We start from the raw sequence: 15,203 nt of genomic DNA, 5'->3' as shown, positions 1-15,203 counted from the left end.
AAACTAGGATTTTGGTCACCCTACAGCTGAGTAGGGCTTGACCAGCCACTGCCCAGATTCTTCTCTGATTTTATATACATTTCACTGCACCGCAACCCTTCAACTACTGGATCTATCCTTCCTTTGAATTATCACTATAGAAATCATTGCATGTTCAGGGAAAGAATTCAAACACCAAAGAAAAGTGTAAAGCAGAAAACAAGTGACTCCAAACTTCCATCCCTACTCTGGAGAAATAACTACTGTTATCTCCAAAAAGTTTTGACACATATATGCATCTTTCCTTTTGATAAGGACACGAGTGGAATTGGAACATGCATACAGTTTAACAATCAGCTCTTGAATCTGTACAATGTCCACTTTATGACTGTACGCCAGTCATTTCACAATACTCCAGAGACCGGCCTTTAGCTCCATTGAAGACTAGGTCCCCTGGGAAGCTGACTCTGAGATGGAGGTCAGCATGGAGTAAGTTTATTGGAGAGTGACAGTTGTGAGGAGTGAGGAAGCAGGGCTGAGCATAGGGAGAAGTTGGACTGCAATGCAGTCATGACAGTGACCTCTGGGATCTTCGTAAATCCCTTGGGATATCAGTGGAGACTTAAATTCAAAATAAAAAATTGGGAAAGGGGGCAAGATGCCATGGGTATAGGTCAGAGCTGCCACCCATTGCCTTACCCAGGGACAGAACAGGACACTGCATAGTCCCTTGTTCTCTGCTCTCTCTCAAACCCAGTCCTGGGCATGGGCTCAGAAATGTGACAGGTTCTGCCTTTATTATTTTTTCTTGCCTAATTGCCTTGGCTACAACTTCCAGTACAATGTTAACTAGTAAGAGAAGATATCCTTTTGGGCTTCCCTGGTGGCGCAGTGGTTGAGAGTCCGCCTGCCAATGCAGGGGACATGGGTTCGTGCCCTGGTCCAGGAAGATCCCTCATGCCATGGAGCGGCTGGGCCCGTGAGCCATGGCTGCTGAGCCTGCGCATCCGGAGCCTGTGCTCCGCAACGGGAAAGGCCGCGTCAGTGAGAGGCCCGCGTACCGCAAAAAAGAAAAAAAGAAAAAATTTCCACAAGAGAAGATATCCTTTTAAATCTGTTGAGACTTGTTTTGTGGCCTAACATTTGGTCTATCCAAGGATGTGTTCCCTGTGCAGTTTAGATGAATATGTATTCTGTTGTTTTTGGGTAGAGTGTTCTATAGATGTCTGTTAGGTCTAGGTGGTTTCTTTGTTGCTTTTCTATACATTATTGAAAGTGGGATATTGAGGTTTCCAGTTACGATTGTTGCATTCTCCATTTCTCCCTCAAGTCTACCTATTTTTGCTTCATGGACTTTGGTGCTCTATTGTTAGGCAAATATATGTTTATAATTGTTATATCTTGATGTATTGACCCTTTTATTAATATATATTGTCCTTCTTTCTCTTTTGCAGTAATTTTCGTCTTGAAGTCCATTTTGTATGATTTTAGTATAGCCACTCCAGCTCTCTTTTGGTTACTGTTCGTATGGAATATCTTTTTAAATCCTTTCACTTTCAACATATTTGTGTCTTTGAATCTAAAGTAACACTTTTTAAAGGGTACATTGTTGGATTTTTTAAAAGTCAATTCTACCTACACCTTCCTTTTATTTGGAGAGTTCAATTCATTTACATGTAATGTGATTACTGATAAGAAAGGACTTCCTCCTACTATTTTGCTATTTTTTTCCTGTGTCATATCTTTTTTGTTCCTCACATCCTCAATTACTGAATTCTTTTTTAAAGAATTAAATGGATATTGTCCATTTAAATGGATATTGTCTGTCATAACCTTTTAATCACCTTGTTGTTTCTTTGACTGTATAGTTTTGGGGTTATTTTCCTAGTGGTTGCCTTGGGGATTACACCTTAATCTGTGTCAATCTAGTTTGGATTAATAAATACAGTATACAGAAACTTTTTATTTTATTTTTTAATTGAAGTATAGTTGATGTACAATAGTATATAAGTTACAGGTGTGCAATATATAGTGATTCACAATTTTAAAGATTATATTTATTTATTTATTTGTGGCTGCCTTGGGTCTTCGTTGCTGCACGCAGGCTTTCTCTAGTTGCAGCGAGCGGGGTCTACTCTTCGTTGTGGTGAGCGGGCCTCTCATTGCGGTGGTTTCTCTTGTTGCAGAGCACAGGCTCTAGGTGGGCAGGCTTCAGTAGTTGTGGCACTCAGGCTCAGCGGTTGTGGCTCGCAGACTCTAGAGTGCAAGCTCCGTAGTTGTGGCGCACGGGCTTAGTTGCTCCACAGCATGTGGGATCTTCCTGGACCAGGGCTCGAACCTGTGTCCCCTGCATTGGCAGGCAGATTCCTAACCACTGAGCCACCAGGGAAGTCCCACAATACATCCTTGAGCCTATCTTACACCCAATAATTTGTATCTCCCACTGCCCCACCCCCCTCTCCTCATTGGTAACCACAAGTTTGTTCTCTACATCTGTGAGTCTGCTTCTTTTTTTGTCATACTCACTAGTCTGTTGTATTTTTTAGATTCCACATATAAGTGATATCATACAGTATTTGTTTTTCTCTGACTTATTTCACTTAGCATAATGCCTTCCAAGTCCATCCATGTTGCAAATGGCAAAATTTTATTCTTTTTATGGCTGAGTATTCCATTGTATATATACCTCACATCTTCTTTATCCATTTATCTGCTGAACAAGAACCTTTATATATTTTCTCATCACTCATTATATCTTTAAATATTGTGTGCTCATCAACATAGATTTATAAGTTTTTTACACAGTTACCTTTGAAATCAGATAAGAAAAAAGAGAAGTTACAAAGAAAAATGCATCAATACCATCTTAAATATTTACCTATACCAATACTTTTACTGATGTTCTTTATTTCTTCATGTGGGTTTGAGTTACTGTCTAGTGTCCTTTCATTTCAGCCTGAAAGATTCCCTTTAACATTTCTTGTAGGGCACATCTGCTAGCAATTAACTGTCTCAGTTTTTGTTTATCTGAGAATATGTTAATTGCTCCTTCATTTTGAAGAATAATTTTGCCAGATGTTGATTTGGGGTTGACAGTTTTTCATGGAACCCTTTGAGCATGCTGTCTCACTGCAGGCAAAAGCAAGGCAGCATGTGTGCACCAGACCCTCACCAGGGTCAGACATGTACACCCAGACAGGAGCTGGATTTGAAACAGGTGAGAATGAAGCAAAGGTTGGGAGGAAAGAAGTGTTTGCCAGGGTGGGAGGGCCTCCTCCAGCAGCACCTTCTGGATGAGCTGTGAGTACCGTCAGTCATGGAAATATGACAATAGGCTGTAGAAAACTAGAGCCATGGTCTGGAAGGATGGCCTGTGGTTTCCAGTCTGAGACAAGCAATGATTAGCTTGGTGGCATAATTGGGGAAATAAGGAAGGAAATGTCATCTGTGGGAGAACAGACAACTGGGAGACAGTGCCATCTGTGCTGAGTTAGGAAAATTAGGAAGTGAGAGAGGAGAGGACTGTGAAAACAGGGGCTGAGAGGCATGATATGGGCATCCGTTAGAATTCTGTGGGTTGCAAGTCACAGAAAGGCAACCCAAGCCAGCTAAAGCCAGAAAAGGGAATTTATTCTAAATATATGAGATTTACAAAATCCTTTGGGAGCTGGAGAACCAGGCTTGGAAAACAGCCAAGAATGATGGTGGCTCCAGGGGGCCTAAAAGCAAGAAGCACAGGAATCTTGCAGGAATGGCGTGGTCAGGACATCTCTGCAGGACACCTCCACTGTGTTAGAAGGCACCAAGGTCACAACAGGACATCATCACTGCTGCCAGAAGTCCATCTAACCATCTCTCAGTCTTTTCATGACATGCTCAAGATTAGATCAGACCCAGGCAGGACCATCTGATGGCCTGAGTGTACATCACATGGCCACATCCAACTGCCTGCAGGGACAGAGCAGACCAAAAAGGGAGGTGGCGGGGGGTCACTCCAGAACAGGAAGGGGCCAGATGTTGTACAGCCCCCAAACGAGTCCTGTTCCATTATAATAAATGATGTAAAGGGAGGTGTGATTTTGAGAGAAGAGAGACCTGAGTGTGTTTGTCAACTTGGAGAAGAGAACCAGTGAGGGAGGGCGGGATTAAAGATGCAAAAGGAGGGGAAATGATTGGAAGAGCCGATGGAGGTTGTGTGTCCAGTGGGGAGGGGCTGGCCAAGCGGAGGAGGAATCTTGACTTTGGGGAGAGGTGTGAGTTGGGAGAGAAGGCGCCTGGGAAATTTCCATTCTTTCCATCTGTTCCAATCCCTGCCTTTCCACAACAAGCAGGTGTTTTCACGAGGGAGAAGACTTGTTTTTCAATCATCAAAACTGACCAAAGTGGTGATCCATCATTTTCTAAAATCCGACTCTTTGTGGGAGGGGAAATCATTTCAAACCTGCTTCCTCGTTGGACCTGAGTGAGGACAGGGTTGTCACTGGAGCCTGGGCAGGCTGATGCTGGCGGTAACTCCACTCTGGGTCCCCCACCCCCTGCTACAGGGGAAGGGTGACAGCTCCTTGAAACCTCAGAACCTCATGTTCCCAGGACCCAAAACCCACTAGTGAAGTATCATTTCCCTCTTTCCTCTCAGCCTCTGACTGCTAGAAGCAGGAACTTAGCAGGGGACCCTGCCTGGCCCAGGGTGTCAGGCCTGGCAGGCTGGCGTCCCACCTGCCACTTCCCACAGTGCCCTGAGATTGACAGTTTTTCATGGACCCCTTTGAACATGTTGTCCCACTGCAGGCGAAAGGGGGGCAGGGTCTGTCCCATTGTTGGCTCTACACACCCTCTAATGGAAGCTTTCCCTTCTGAGGAAACCACAGTGAGGCTTTGCAGCTGAATAAAATTTTATCTGAAAGCTGCCCAATGAAATGGGGAGCCCAGACAGTTGCCCAGGTGCAGCAAAGAGTCTTAGGTGAGTAGAGTTAGTCTGAACCCAGGATTTACAGAGGCCTAAAAATGAGGCCTGCGAGGTTCACAGGACCTGCCAGGTACACACAACTGAGCTGCTCGCGTCCCTTTCAGGAAAGGACTTGCCGCCCAGCTGCAAGGAGTGGGGTCAGCTGACCCCACCAGCTGTTAGCTCTTTTAGGGTCAGCCTCAGCTTTTGAGCCAACTTTATGGTTTTCTTGGGTGGCTCCCAGCCAATGACTACACAAGGCAGTGGTAGCCAAGGTCATGCTCCTCTCCGAGAAGGCCCCCAGCCAATGACGGTAGTACATGGACCTAACCACCTCCACCCAAAGCCAGACCCTCTTCTGGGCCATCTGCCTCGGAGCTCCCAGGTGGGCTGGCAGAGACACTGTCAGGTTTGCATATGGCCCAGACACTCCCCTCCCACCCCACTCCTGCATCCTCCCCTTTCCTGAACAAGTGTTCATCCCTCATAAAACTCTCATCTCCGCATCTGCCACTGGAGAACCCAGCCGGTACACCACTCATCCATCAACTCAGCACTAAGCCCCCCTGGACATCAGCTGTCTGGACATTAGCTGTTGCAAAGTGAAAGGTGATGGGTGACAAGTGGTATAGTGGAGGTTCAAACCAAAGGTTATGGTGTCTGAACCAGCTCACCTAGTTACGCCTAAGCCACCTCTCCCCCGAGGCCAGGGCTGCAGGACTCAAGGAAACATGCCTGAGGCTACAGGTCACAAGTAGGGGGCTTTCCAAGCAAAGCCTCCGAATTCTGGTCTGAACCTCTTGCTGGCCCAGTGTGTCTGGTGGTTTTCCAGGGCCCAACCCTAGGTTCTGCATCTTTGTTCTGCTGACTCTCTGCCCAGGATCCCAGGACACCAAAGACCCAGAAAAGTAGGAGTCCAGGGCTCTAGACCCCTTCTGGGGGCCTGGGCTATGTGTAAGAGGGTGTACCATAGACTGCAGTGTGTGGACAAGACTGAAATTAAAAGCCAAGCTACACATCTGGAGGGGGCATTGAGCCAAAGGACAGAGACAGACTTCAGGCCAAAGGCAACAGGACTGAGGCCCTGCCCTCTTCCCTCAGGGACACAGCAACTTGCAGGACCCGAGTGCCCAGAGGTGAAACCAAGGCTATGCTCAGAGTACCAGCAAGGCAAGGCCACCAAAGTGGGAGAAAAGTTCACCTTTGATAATCTGACACAATTTTGCAGTTAAAGAATAGACACATGTACATGTGTAACTGAATCACTTTGTTGTACACCTGAAACTAACACAACATTGTTAATCAACTATACTCCGATATAAAATAAAAAGTTTTAAAAAAAAAAATCTAGAAAGAATATTTTAAAGTCAGCATACTATAAGTTTTGTTTATAGTTTATATTTCAATTATAGGCTATAATATTTAAAATATTGGTTAATTTTTAAATTATAGGTAATAAATATGGGTAATTTAAATTTTATATATCTAAGTTATGGGTAAAGTCTTAGGGTCTGGCAGGAGGGCTTTTAGAAGTTTCGTGTGTCCTCAGGCATGGGTGATGAGGGAGACATTAAAGGTGGTAAACTCTAACTCCAGGGCTCCGAGCAGGAAGGTGACACTGAAACGGTCCAAAAGGATGCATCAAAGGAAGTGAAGAAAGGCAGGCAATGCGTATATCTGGTGGGAAGGTCGGGTGTAGTAACAAAGAGGACCAAGTAGGTAACAGCTCTTCTTCTCGCAACCATCTGAGATGTTTCTGGTTGACAGTAGGGGCTGGGCTCACTCAATCATTCAGGGACCCAGACTGTGGGGCCTCTGCCCTCTTTTACACAGGGCTTCCAAGGTGGCCCCAGAAAAGGGAGGCAAACACGGAGGATTGTTGAGGGGAGGAGTTTTGTGGGCCACGCCTAGAAGCGGCCACAACGTGTCTGCTGATGAACAAAGCCGGGGCCCAGCCACACCAAACTGCAAGGCGGCTGGGAAATGTGGAGCATCTAGGTGTGCCCAGGAGGACGGGGAGAGCAAATTTGGGTGGAGAGCAAACATCCTCTGCCCACAGCAGGGAGTCGACAGTGACTGGAGCACACAGAGCAAACCTCATAGGGGATGACCGGAGGCGTGCTGGCAACCGCCTAACAACTGGCTTTCCGGAAGGAAACAAAACGGAAGTCCTGGTTATGTCAAACTGTAATCAATATCGAGGCTGCAAAGAACAAAGAGCTTTATTTGGGGGTCTTATGAATTGCAATTTGGGAGACAGATTCCAAACAGTGTTCCGGGGAAGAGAAAGAGTCAGGGGCTTATAAAGGCAAAAGCTACAAGGCTATACTCTGACACAGGAAAAGAAATATTTGTCCTTAAGGAATAGGCTGTCATGAATTATTCTAGGGTAAGGGTCTGATAAGTATCTCGGGTTTCTAGCAGGTGTTCTGGATGTCTTCGTTAGGACAATATGTAGTTAAAAGATCAGATTCCATCTGGGCTGAGACATGCGTAAGCCACATTTCCTCAACGGCCTCCAGGCTTCATTTTAGAGACCTCTCATAGCAATACCAACTCCACTTTTTATTTTCTTTTCACAATTGATAGCATTTGCTGATTTACTTGGTATATTATAAATGTTTCCACCACCATCAGCTTCAAACTACCAGCATACCAGCATGATCAGTGAACAAGGAGCTGGGAAGAGATGTATAGTAGCAGCCCAGTATATAGTTGAATTAGGGTTCTTCAGAGAAACAGAACCAATCAAGGATATATATATATGTATCTCAAGGATATATAAGTCACTTGATTATATGTATATACAGTGATCTTCCTCAACTTACAATGGAGTTATGTCCCAATAAACCCATCGTTAAGTCAAAAATGCATTTAATACACCTAATCTACCGAACATCTTGGCTTAGCCTAGCCTACCTTAAACATGCTCAGAACATGTACATTAGTTGGGCAAAAATCATCTCACACAAATTCTCTTTTACAACAGAGTGTTGAACATCTCATGTAATTTATTGAACACTGTACTGAAAGTGAAAAAACAGAATGGTTATATGGGTCTAGAATGGTTGTAAGTGTATCCGCTGTAAGTTCCTGGCCATGATCGCCTGGCTGACTGGGAGCTGCAGCTCACTGCCGCTGCCTAACATCATGAGAGAGTATCATCTGGCATGTGGCTAGCCCAGGAAAAGATAAAAGTTCAAAAATTTGAAGTACAGTTTCTGCTGAAAGTGTATTGCTTTCACACTATCATAAAGTCGAAAAATCCCAAGTTGAACCATCAGAAGTCAGGAGCTGTCTGTATATAGCAAGAGATTTATAACAAGGAATTGGCTCACATAATTATGGAGGCTGAGAAGTCCCAAGATCTATAGTTGGCAAGCTGGAGACCCAGGAGAGCCGATGTAGTTCTAGTTCGAAGGCAGGAAAAAAACCAGTGTCCCAGCTCAAGGCATTCAGGAGGAGGAGTTCCCTTCTACTCAAGGGAGGGTCAGCCTTTCTGTTCTAATCAGGCCCCCAGCTGACTGGATGAGGCCCAGACACCTCAGGAAGGGCAATGTGCTTTATTCCATCTACTGATTCAAATGTTAGTTTTGTCCAGGAACACCCTCACAGACACACCCAGAATAATACTTGACCAAATGTCTGGGCACCCTGTGGCCCAGTCAAGATGACATAAAAATCAACAATCATAATAGTATTTGCACCATACAGATAGGATAGAGAGAAATAATCCTAAAAATGTAGACAACAGGAAAATGTAGTAAGTAATTAGAAAGTCATGTCTGTTGAGTATGTATTACCTTCGTTTCTAATATAGTTTATTTAATTGTAAGTTTACATAATTTAATTTCTAAGGATGTCTGTGTTAAAATTACAGCATTCCTAAAAATTTAACAATCAGCTCTCAGGGCTATTGGGACCAGCTGGCTGGTCCAGCACACCAGTGGGATGGACAAAAGTGGTGTGCTAGGGAGCTAGAGCTTCAGCTGCCTGGCAACAGAGACTGAGAGTGCCGTAAGCAGGGAGTCAGGGGACATTGGTGCTGGTGACCACTGAGTAGGCATCTCAGACTCAGGGCTCTGCTATCTGTATGGCATCTTGGTATAAATTAGAGAAAGGCTTGCCCTTCTGGTGGCAGACCCCTCTCACCATGCTAGAACACATGGCTTTGCCAGCAGAGCCCAAACCCAGCCCTATTCCCCCTCCTATTGGATACCTTTGTGCAGTGCACAACCTATACAACAGTACCTGTAGCTCTCATGGAGCTGTTTCGTGTTGAGCCTTGAGACATAGGCCCCTTTCCACTTTCTATTTGGGAGACTGATTGGCAAACGTGTACCTCCCTCAGAAGAAGCCTCCCTCGAGGCAAGAGCAGGCAAAGACTGCTTCTGGTGGCTCCAGGCTCAAGGATATGAAATTACCTAATAAAGTAGTGGTTCTCAACCCTGGTCACACATTGGATCACTGGAGGAGCTTTTACACCTCCCAAGGAACAATGTCCAGACGAGTTAAATCGGAGCTGACAGGGGTGAAACAGAAGTTAGCTTTCAGAGCTCCCTGGTGTGCAGCCAAGGTTGAGAACCACTGATCTGAAGCCATCCTGGCTCTGGGCCAATGATGTTGGTGGGTGAACCATCCCACCAAGAAGTGTGCATTTCTGCAAATGCCTTCTGGACAGTTCCGCCCTCCCAATCCTCTCCACTTGTCTTTCAGTGCCCAGAGGTGCCTGGCCCAGAGGAACCCTTAGAAAATGCAGAAATGATGCAGGGCAGGGAACCAGCAAAGGGAGACCCAGAACCACGGCTGGGAGGTACAGTGCTGTAAGGGCAGTGGGAAAGGGGGCCATCTCTCTGTCTCTACTCCTAAGTGAGGCCCGTATCTCCCCTCCTTGGCTTCGGATTCCTGCCTGTGTAAGAGGAGTGGGGCAATTCCTTCAAATAAAAGCTTACTCAGGAGGCCACCATGTTCAGCAGATTCCCTTGCCCCACCCTTGTCCTCACCCCACCCTCCCTCCTGGTGGCCTCAGAGGGAGCTGGAAGGAACAGAGCGCTGTGATGCAGGGTTTGTAAACTTCAGGAAGGAGGGGGTGCTCATGTCCCTTCCAGCTGGAACCCATGGATCCCTTCATCCAGAGAAGTACTGGGAACGTGGTCTGAGGGCATAGAGAAGGAAAGAGCTAGCTTGCCCCCGTCCCATGCCCCCCACCGTTCTCTGGTGCAGAGTTCAGATTAGCTCCTGCCCTTTTCCCAGCTTTGCTCTGGGCTTGAGCTTAGAGCCTCTGTGGTTTTGCCCATTTCCAATGCTGATCCCCGGAAAAGCAGGTGGGTAAGCTCAGCAGGTAAATATCATCAGGGAAACAGCTGCACAGAAAAAGCTCCCGGGAGTGGTTTCTTAACCAAAACAAGTGTGAGTGGACCCAAACTAAGTCTTCAGGGTATTTTTCCTGCCTCTGGCTTGGAAGTGGTCCAGGCTGCGTTACTCACAGGCCTTCGTGATTGCTCAAGACGTTGTCAATGGCCATGGGGCCTCCCTCTGTGACCCTGACGTGACATGAGGTTTTCCAGCTCTGTATCTCTCCTCTCCTGCTAGATGGCCTCTGTCCTAGCCTGATCTGACCTTTACCTGGGCCCCCCAAAAACAGGAGGCGATTCTGTCATTTCAGTGGTGTTTCTCGATTCTGCCCGTCAAGCCAATATTCCTCATGGGGTTCCTGGCCTGAGTCCAACCTGAGGCTCAGGGCTGGGCGTGCAGGAGGGGCACTGGGCAGTCTGAGGGACACAGATAAGAGCCCTGAGGAAGTGCTTACTGGCTCTCCTTCTGGAGGTAGAATCAGGACAGTTTCATGCGAGACTTGCTTAGAATGATCAGACTTCTGTGGCTGAAACACACACTCCAGAGAGAAGGAACTGGGAGCACACAGGAGCAGGGGCTGTGCATGCATATGGTTGTGTGTAGCATTAGCAAGAGAGGTCACAGAGGAAACCATGGCCAGCACCATAAAAGGCCTTGAAGGTTATAGCAAACATACTTATACTTACTCATCCCTTCTGAGGAGTAGCTGAGGGCCGGAGTAAGTGACTGGATGCTAAGTAAGACAGCTTTGTCTCCAGGGATTCTGCTCTCTCCCTTCACCCTGGCGATTTGACCTACCACATCCTGGTGAGTCCTTAACCTCTCCCATCCTCCCCTCCTCTCCACAGTCCAGATCCTGTCCACGGACAGCTGCAGTGGACCTCTCAGCCTCTGGACCCACTTCCCTTCCAGCTACTAGAGTTGATTACACATCAATCCGCCATTTGGGGACCAGGGGACATAGCGGCACTATGAGGATTAGGGTGGGAGCATGGCCGTTCAAAGCAGAGAGGTCCCTGTTCAAATCCCTCATATTCCACCTATTAAGAGGATCACACAGTACCCAGGCCCAAAGAACCCAGCCCCAGGCGCAAATGCCTAACAGGGCACGTGGGGTGATTTCAGGGGCACAAAGTCTGGTCCTCACCATCTAGCAAGTTCATTGAGGGCTCTCAAGCTGGGAACGTTCACAGGAAGTGGTTGGAATCGGGGTACTTAGACTGGCATCACAGAGAAGCATAAGATGTAGAGACAGCCTGGGTTCAGGTCCCAGCCCTGACAGGATTGTGTGACTCTGGGCAAGATATTTAACATTTCTGTGCCTTATTTTCTTCATCTGAAAAGCCATGATAAAGGCTTCCCTGCCTCAGGGAATTTGAGAATTAAATGAGATACTGAATATAAAGCACCAACCTCAAGGACACATAGTAGGCACCTAATAAATGAGAACGGTTACTGTGATTGCATTTCTTGGGCAATTTTTAGGATCTTGAGTCTGAACCTCCCAAAAGCCCCCACCGTACACCCTTTAGAACTGTACTAGTATTAGACAGAAACATGGCAGTTAGCAGAGATTTCACTGCCCAGTGAACAGTTTTGGAGATCCTCCTTACTATGTGCAGGCCCTGAACTAAGTGCTTCACCGCATTCTTATTCCTTTCACCTTATTAAGGTGGCAAAAAATTAACATCCCTAACCCGCTTTGCTGGACCAGTCCCCTGAGGCTCTGAATGTGCCAAAGCTGCACGCTCCTTCTAAGACACACCTGCCTTTCCACAGTTGGAACTGTCATAGACGGCCTCCTGGGCCCTCCTGGCAGGAAACATCAGGCAGAGCAGGTCCCCAGTGGACGGACCCTGGAGGGGTCCTTGCCCCCCCCCCCCCCCGGGCCTCGGCCACCCGCTGCCCAACCCCCGGGCCTTGGCAGGGCGTGCGGGACCCGGGCGGCCAGATGCCCTGCATTTCCTGCGGCCTCTTGGTGGCTCCAGCCAGTGGCGCTCATCCCCGACAGGCCCTCCCCGCGCAGAGGGCGGATCCGAGCTCGGAGCCCGCCCGCCCGCCCGCCCTCTGGGACCATCGGACCAGCTGGGACCGCGCGCTCCGCCCAGCTCCTCCCGCCCCGCCCTCCTCTCGCCTCCGCCCCGACCGGCGGCCAGCTCCGCTCTGGGATGGGCTGTGCCGCGTGCGCCCCGGCCAGGCGGAGGGACAGTCAGGCCTTCCCGCCCTGGACCGGTGATTGATCAGCAACGGTTACTGAGCCTCTTAATGGTTCGCTTGGGTGGGAATTAATTCTGAGGTGGATAAATAATGCATTGAGGTTTACATAGTCCAAGGTAAGCCGTCGGTCCGGAGCCAGGAAAGGCAGCCGAGGGAGCCTCGCTGGTGACGCCAGCAGCCATGGGGGCCCGAGCGGGGCATGAGGGGCAACTGGGCCAGAGGAAGAGAAAAGGGAAGTGGATGACAGCATGATCGGCCCAGCGATTCCGTCCAGGAGGCGGCAGGAACATGCTGAGCCCAAAGATCAGGCAAGCCAGGAGGGGTAAGTCCAACTTCCTGAGGCGGATCAGGACACAGTGTGCGTGCGTCTGTTGGCCGATGGGCGTGGATACTCAGCTGGCTGCCACGCTGGGGTCAGATGGGGCAGGCGTTCTGGAGGCATCTGGATGACTGACAGCCCTCTCTAGTGATGCTCCTGGGGTCTGTGGGGGTCACTCCTGAGACTGCCAAAGGGCGATGGCCAGCTTATTGCCCCAGTGGGTGTGCAGGCTTCACCCCGCATGCCATGTTTTACAGAGTCCCTGGCTTGCCCAAAGTGACCGGGTGACAACTCTGGTAAAACTTTAGTTTTCTACTAAAAGGGAAATGCTGAATGCTCAAGATTTGCCCTAGCTGCCAAGACAAAAGTAGCCCTCACTAGGAAGGGCAATGCCCTGGCTTCTCCAGACAGCCAGGTCCCAGTGAAGGTCTTCATTTTGGCTACCTGGGAGGCTGCTCTGCAGAGCCTGCAGGGGCTGCCGCAGCCGGGCTGCAGGAAGCAACCCCTCAGGCAGGCAGGGGCTCCCCCCGGGAGAACTCCCAGGAGGCAGAAGGGCCTGGAGTTGTGGGTGTTGGGAGTGTCTAGAGATAAGTAAGAGATGCGAGTCGGGAGAGCCTTGCAGGGGTGATCCTGCAGCCCTGGGCTAGCGCCCCAACCAGGCTGCGGCCCTGCAGAATGGCCTGGGGCCTCAGGACAAGTCTCGGGGCTACGGACAGCATCTCCCTGGACAGCAACTTCTTGGCCAGTGCAAGTGTCATTTTAGACGAGAACATCTGTGTTTTAAGAAAATAGAATGTGTCCTTCCATGTGGCCAGTGTTTGTGGAGGGCTGAGCCTCCCTTGTGAGCAAGGAGCACGAGGAGGGTGGTTTGGAGATGGGTGGAGCTTCTGCCTGGGGAGCTTGGAAACAGTGCTTGCCTCACCCAAGTATTTGTGTATTTGAGGCAGGAACCCTCCAGGCTCTTGTGAGCTCACGGGCACACACCCATCTCATTAGCACGCTGCAGGCATTTGGATGACTTTCCTGGGCAGGCTGGCCCTCTAGAGTGTAGTCAGAACCCCTTCATGGGGTGCTCGGAATGGGCTGTCACCTGTGGGCCCCAATGGGCAAAGGAGGACTGTGCATGGCTCTGCTCAGGGGTAGCAGTACAGCCTGGTGACGATGCAAAGGGTGGGCTGGGCCAGGCTCTCTAAGAGAGCTTGGGTCTCCTCTCCCACTCCTGTCTAAAATGCTGGCCACACTTGGCTATTGAGCAAGCACTGGATGTGTGATTAATCCAAACTGAGAAAAATACACACTAGATTTTGATGACTTGAAAAAAAGAATGTAAAATATCTCAATGATTATTTTACATTGGTCACCTGCTGAAGTGACAATACTTTGGATATATTGGGTTAAATAAAATATGGATTAGAATTCATTTCACCTTTTTTTTCTTTTACTTGCTTCTAATGCAGCTACTAGAACATTTATTATTGCATACGTGGCTCACATTATCTTTCTGTTGGATGGGGCTGGTCAGAAAGAAACCAGTGCTTTGCAGAGGGGTCTCAGGAAGCCTGCCTTTGAAATGTCAAACTTCTTAAAAACATTTGTTCTGGGTCAGTGGTTTTCAACGGGGAGCTGTTTTGCCCCTTGGGGGACATTTGTCGATGTCTGGAGACATTTTGGTTGTTCCAACTAAGGAGTGCTACTGGCATCTAGTGGATATAGGCTGGGACGCTAAGCAGCCTGCAATGCAGAGGACAGTCCCCACAACAAAGAATTCTCCAGCTCCAAAGGTTAATAGTGCTAAGGTTGAGAACCCCTCTAGTAGATGATATTATCTTGTAGGATATGTTAAAAGATAAAGTTTATGGTGCTATATATCAGATATTTATAAGATAATCATTTACCCATAAAAATACATGACCATAAACCATGACAAGGAGTATTCTAAGAGCATAAGAACATATACTACAAATGAAGCTTCCAGAGGAAGCAAGTGGTGCTTGCGTTGTGAGCTGAAGAATGGTGGGGCTACGTAGGCACAGGGTGGTGGAGGGAGGAGGCCACATTTCAGGCAGCGATCGGCATGTGCTGATGCTGTGGGAGGGGAGGGGCACACAGGGCCAGGAGGCTGGGGCTGGAGATCAGGTCAGGAGTCAGATGACGCAGGGACATTTCTGTAGGAATACAGGCCAAAATTATATGTGAATGCCTCTAAGAAATCGGGCTCTGCTCTGGTAGAAGGAAGACCTTTCCTCAAAATTCATCCCCCACTGCACCTTTTAGGAGTTGGGCAAGCTGCATGTCATAAACCCAGCCTGTCTATAGGATACAGATCACAGACCCTGGTATCCACACACTGCCTTGCCTAGACTGCTCCAGACGATACATATTCCAGAC

At 48.3% G+C, this 15,203-nt stretch overlaps 1 protein-coding gene across 3 annotated transcripts in view; it reads left to right on the top strand.

Annotated features, from left to right (window-relative positions):
- The window catches only part of ARHGAP22 (Rho GTPase activating protein 22), a 211,167-nt gene that overhangs the window by 33,575 nt on the left and 162,389 nt on the right, over positions 1-15,203 (top strand). The gene's annotated exons all lie outside the window — the stretch shown is intronic.

This window comes from Monodon monoceros, unplaced genomic scaffold (assembly GCF_005190385.1).
Source record: "Monodon monoceros isolate NGI ecotype Baffin Bay Population unplaced genomic scaffold, NGI_Narwhal_1 Super_Scaffold_4, whole genome shotgun sequence".
NCBI classification, from domain to species: Eukaryota; Metazoa; Chordata; class Mammalia; order Artiodactyla; family Monodontidae; genus Monodon; species Monodon monoceros.
The sequence above is the reverse complement of the archived record's forward strand: the minus strand, read 5'-3'. Positions and strand labels throughout refer to the sequence as shown.